The sequence below is a fragment of the Triturus cristatus genome, chromosome 1_2 (assembly GCF_964204655.1).
Source record: "Triturus cristatus chromosome 1_2, aTriCri1.1, whole genome shotgun sequence".
NCBI lineage: Eukaryota > Metazoa > Chordata > Amphibia > Caudata > Salamandridae > Triturus > Triturus cristatus.
Window position 1 is genome coordinate 478,181,838 of NC_140580.1, and position 6,000 is coordinate 478,187,837.

At 46.0% G+C, this 6,000-nt stretch overlaps 1 protein-coding gene across 1 annotated transcript in view; it reads right to left on the reverse strand.

The window, feature by feature from the left end:
• JAKMIP3 (Janus kinase and microtubule interacting protein 3) overlaps positions 1–4,853 on the reverse strand; it is an 893,040-nt gene extending 888,187 nt beyond the window's left edge. The window contains exon 1 of the mRNA XM_085606202.1: positions 4,494–4,853. The gene's annotated coding sequence lies outside the window, so the exon portion shown is untranslated. The remainder of the gene's footprint in view (positions 1–4,493) is intronic.
• Positions 4,854–6,000: the final 1,147 nt, after the last annotated feature.

Here is a 6,000-nt window from a genome sequence, read left to right on the forward strand (position 1 = left end):
AAATCTGTGCAAAACAGATACAAAGTAGGGGTCCCCTTTTAAGGCAAATTTGGGGACTCACGAAACTCAGTCTCACTCAATGATCATCTGAAAAGGAATCATGTTCTCTGTAATTCCCATAAACTCCATACATTTATCTAGGGTATGTTTAAGACATTACTTAAGGGACCACACCCGACATAATCAAAGCACAAAAATGTGTCTGCCTTATAAGAGTTGTTGCTCCATATAGATAGAGATAAAAATGATATGTTAGAAAAACTTTTCTACACAAAATAACAGCCAGAAATGTGTCGAAAAAACAGTCAATGTGTACCTTCTCTGAAGGGCATTTCTCTATCTCAGGATATCTTACTATGTAAGAGGGATTTTAACATCTCCGATAAACCTGGGCATCTTTCATCAGATTATCGAAATGACTCACACTGGTTGATATAATTTGTTGTGGTGTTTTTGTCAATTAAGTGATTGCTCGAGGGTATGGAGGGGATTGATAACTTGTCACTTACTAATTCATCCTTCAGCACATTGTACTAGATCTATGTTGACACGCAGGTCTGATGATTTCCTCACCCCATTCTTTCAAAGTGTCCTGCTTTACTGTCAAGAAAGACAGTCATCAGCCTCTCTGGGTTCCTCCTTACAGTCCTGGGGGGTCACTGTTCCCATTCATGGGGATGTCACCGTTCTCATTCATGAGGGTGTCACTGTCCCCACTCACCGCACCACTGGATTCAAGCTGACCTGACTTATAAGAGGTGATGACTCGAAACTGGTCCCAGGATGCTTGTTTCCGGTCCAAGGAGCACCTGACTCAGCAGTTTGGGTTAGACTCTTCCCATGAGGAACAGAGTCAAGACTGATTTGCATATGGCTGGGTCCAAACTGGGATGGCAGGGGGGGAAAGAACGATGGATTATACACAGATCTTTGTGACTGGGGGTGAATGTTAGCATTTTTCAGCATTCCGTCCATCAATTGTTCATTTTGCACTGTTCCCACTCATGGCACATGTTGGATTGCTCTGGAACTGGATCTGCCTATTTTGCTTCCTCCTGGCAGGAGTTGAGATAGCACACACATTTGCCTAGCTTGTTATGCACTGGAGAGATATGTTGGGTACAAAAATAGATTACTGAACATCAGGAAGTACAGTGGATATAAACTGTGAAACTATTGCACATGAATGTTACCTCATGACAACTTTTAGAATTTTGGGATGTGCGATCTGTTGTTTAATACCATCTATTTGTGCATACATTCTTTTATAGGCATTTTTACCGACATCTGAAAGGATACAGAGATATAAAAAGGCTCATTCCTAATTGATAAAAACATGTAGATAATTCAATCTGCAAGGCGCACTTAGCAAGAAAAATATCTAACCCCTGCTTTACTGTCCCAAGGGCAGCATTCAAGGGAGCCATTATAAACAGGCTCATTTCAGATGCAATGGCCCATTGTTCATAGTTTGAAATGACAGAACAAATAGTGCAACTTGTTTCTTTTAAGCACTCTGCAAGAAGATAAGCCTTGGAGAAGCGTTCGCCTTTTTCTTTTCGAGGCTGACAGAGGCATTTAACTTTTAGGGAGCATGTGTAGATTCCCACAATATCTGAAAACCAAAACCTACCTACATAAAAGTGGAACATCAGAAATCTCCATTTTCATTCAGGACTTGGGAATTCATTAAGATACAATTTATGAGAGACCATGCCATGAAAGTGGTTATAAATTACAGTGGACAGTTTACAAGGCAATTTATACAAGGCGTCTTCCATTCCGGGCCAGAAGTGATGTGCTCTCAACATTTTAAAATCGACTCCCTGGCGGTGAGAGTGCATGTTGTTCACAGTCAGATCTGGACATGCCAGGGTCAACTGCATGGATTCCATGAACTTGTGACTCTGAGCTGGATTTAACAACCAGGGTCTTGTGGGTTACAAAGAGGAAATGTATTCAGGCATGAGCCATTTTATGAAAGAATGCAGCCCAGTCTTGTATCAGTTTTGATCTAACAAGCAAGCACCCAGCCCCAACCAAATCAATTTTAGTGGTGGCCCCTGTCTCAGCACTAATGTGGGCTTTACGACTGCCCTCAAAGTTACCTTCATCCAAACGCAATCATTTACTTTATTTCCTGGGCAAGACATCGACCCCAGTGTTCACTGTAGGACAAATCTAAGCTGCACATTCACAACCCGCGGAACAAAGGTCAGATCACTACAGTCAGCCCCATCGCGAGGGAGGAGGTTTTACTTCCATGATCTGATACTCATGCTTTCCAGTTCAGCTTATGGGTAGGAAAAATGGGTCAGAGATAGTTCGATCTGGCTTCCGGTCCAAAGCAATTGCTTCAGTGTTTCAAGCAAACCTCATATCCACCGTTCCAAAGATCCACTTGCTCGTTTTAGGGCTATTCATGGTCAGTATATTCATTTCAAAATAATATGAAATGTCCCAGTGGCTGTGGACAGACAATGAGGAGTGATATCTATGATGATTGTACCGTGTGCATAGTGTGGTTATGCAGAAAGATGTGATCCTGTTTGAGGGGTGGGGTTTAAAGTTTTTACTTTCTTTAAGACACAGGGAAATCCAGCTCCACGTGGAATGAGCAATGGGGGGCTTGGGGAGACTGCCAAGGATATGTGAAATGTTGCAGTCTGTGAAGCATCTGCTACCCAGCACACACCCATCCCCTAAGTCATCGATGACCCCTTGGGTCTCCATCCTCAGAAAAAAACACACTGTGCACTACTGCATCTGTGAGCTGTCGTTCACGGACTGATCTCTGAAACAAATTTCCCGTTGGCTTCAGTGTCACAGAGAAGCCAGCCTTAACAATTGAAAGGGACCTCAGATGCGCGTTTCATCAACAAGAGACCTCAACCTGACAGGCACTCTGAAGCCAAGTGCATAAGATCACCTCATTCAGCCTCCATGTGGTGAGCAAGCAGTGGACGTGGCACAGCAGACAGAGCTGCTGACTCGGGAGCTGGGGACCCGTGTTCGAGTCGAGTCTCAGCAGTTCGCTCTACAAACTGCAAATCACTTAACCTCCTTCCCGTGCCCATGGACAGCGCCTGGAGGCCCTCACCTGTGATAAGCCATGCTATATAAATCTACAAGTTTAACAAGAACACTCACTCTGTCTCATCAGCCTGCTTCTTCCCGCCGTTTGTCCCCATGGCAGATGAAGAGTACAGGGTAAAGGTGGGAGTGACTGGGCACTTGAAATGAAAGAAATCGCCAAGGGAGCTGTCAGCATGCGTGTCTTACAGGGAAGACTTTACCAACCTTTCACTAAGACCATGCGTCTGGGGAAGTCACACCCCTCCTATATATACACCGGCACGTTTCACATTCTGGACATGTGCATCCTCTGGCCCGCTGTTCTTCACCTGAAACAGCAATTCAAGGCAACACTTGTTCCACCTCCTCTTTGGTACGTGCTGCAAAAATCCTTTTAAATATTTACCTAAAAACCACAGTTTACGAGGCTTGTTTAGTTAGCCGGCACTATGTACGTTTTATAAAGCATGCAAGCTTCCTGACTACACACAATAAGCATGCAAGGGGTTGTGTGTAGGCCTTTATTTTTCGGAGTACCTCTATTTACAATGTATTATGTTGTGTGCAAATCTCCTATTTTTATACCCATCAAATAGTCGGTTCTTGGGAGTGTTTGGCAAGGGGGCGGGGGTGGCGTGCCAGTTGAACACAAAAATGTAAACTGCAAACTGTCCCCTGGTTCTCTGAAAAATGAAAAGCCACCAAGTAAACCTTCATTCAGTACAAAACTTGCAGGGTTCCTTTGAGCCAGCGACCAAGATTGCTCCCTTCAGAGGAAGCGCACACGGAACGCGTGCTGCACAGGGGCTGCCGGCCTCTGACGCCCTCTTCCTTCCACTTCAATCTACATTTTAAATGCTGCTTCTACATAGAAGGCGCTCACATTAATTAACCGAAAACGAGCTTTAATGGCAGTAAATGACATTTATGGCTAACCAGGGAGCATCCTGGCGCCAAAACGAGCCTCTTCGCACACCCTCAGTAACAGGTTAAAACGTGACAGTCCCGCAAGTTAACCTTGCAACCAACGCGCACATCCATCACACACATGCGACACAACGAAACGTTAAACATTGCTTTTTAATGAGCAGGCGAGATGGAAAGCCGTCTTTCTTTGCACAGCAGAGGCAATAAAATCCACGGGATCTCGTGGCGAATGTTAATGCAAAGGCGCAGGTATTTTAGCTGCAACATGGTATCTTCGGAATCTGAATTGAGCGAACAGCTGCAGCAGGGCGGTGCAGCTGTGCGCTTAGGAGAACGTACGGCTGTAATACGTGAACGGCCTACCCTATACGTAAAAGATGTTGCAAACCCAACGCGCGCGTGCCAGGTACTGTAAAGCAGTAGATCTTCAGAGACTATTGCAAAGGTGAACATGCAAACACGAAATATATCCTAAATACGGGCAGACTGACCTTACAGGCTCGATCCATCACTGTGCGCAGAGCTCGCCGGCTTTACCTGCAGGTGGGACCATTGGCTGTACGCAGTGCAATTCATTCTAAAGCCTGTGGGCTCGTCCCAAGGTGTCCAACGGCATCGACAATTTTAAAAAGCTGCAATAATTTATTCTGCAAAGCTCTGTCAAAATCCCCCAGTCCATGCCGGCGGCAGAGAATTATGGTTCAGTCTGCCGCTGCAACTGCTGAGAAATGACTCATCAAAACAATCCGGGGAAGCATTCATAGGGAAGATAACCCAGCAAACGGCGAATTCATTCGGCTCACCATGCACACACCCACAAAGTGGCGAGGCGGGCCGGCCCCCGCGAGGGGCGGCGGGGGATGGCTTTCGCGAGCAGGGGCTGCCCTGGACCAGTGATGCTCTGAGCGCCGCGCTCCCTCCGGGGAGAATGAGCTCATTCGCTCGCATCCAGGAGCCGCTCCTCGGCCATTGCGGTGTCACTGCAGCTTGCAGCGGAGTGCAGGCGCGTCATCGAGCGCTCACTTAGAGAGCTCCGAATCCCTCCCTTTTAGGAGGCTCGCGAAACACACGGGCAGAGACAGAGCACGTCCGAAGGAAGCTGCCTGGGTAGCAGTATACGCTCAAGGAGGCTTGCCTTCCCTTCTGACGACACATGCACAGCAGCCACAGGAAAGTGCTGTTTTTTTATTTCCCTCAGTGAAGTGTGTGGTATGAACCAATCACGTTAATGCACGATTACTTACCGGTACCCGTAATTACTCTTAGCTACTCATCCTTGTCACAGTCATCACGTTTTTTGTTATCCTACCACCAAGACAGAAAAAAAAGCGCAGTGGAATTCTGAAGTAAAGCCCCACCCACCCACCTGAGTGCTACATACAGGCTAGCATTCCCAGAACCCTCCTGTAATAGCCAAGCGGAGTCAAAGGCTCTGGAGGGAGGCTGGAAGGGGTTGCAATGACGCCAAGAAGGACACGTCGGTCTTTAGTAATGATAAAGAATGTTTAAGGCATGACTGACTTCAAAACCCAGACACCAACATTTGATTGATTATCAGCTACGCTACCATCTCACATAAGTACTGTCCAAGGCCCACGTGGCACCTCTGTAGATCTCCTGCCTGTTGTAGATCTGGCTTGAACCAAATCCTAAACTTCAGCAGACTGATGTGCCTGAATGACTGTAGATTTAATAAACCTGCTTAAAGTCATCTTCTGAACTTTCCTTCCTCTTTCTGCTTGACCGAAAACCACAAAGAGATGGTCAGACCTCTAAATACCTGTGATCTGTAAGGAGAAATAGAAATCGCTCTTTAAGCATCCAACATATGCTAGGCATATTCCTCTGCTGAGGTGGTAGAGGGCAACAAAGGAGGAAGACTCACTTCTTGTGATGAGTGAAAGGAATATTTGACCTTTGGAATAAAAGATGACTCAAGCCCCGTGCTTAATATGAGCAGGTGGTTTCTGGTATTCGGCACCTACACTTAATTGTAAA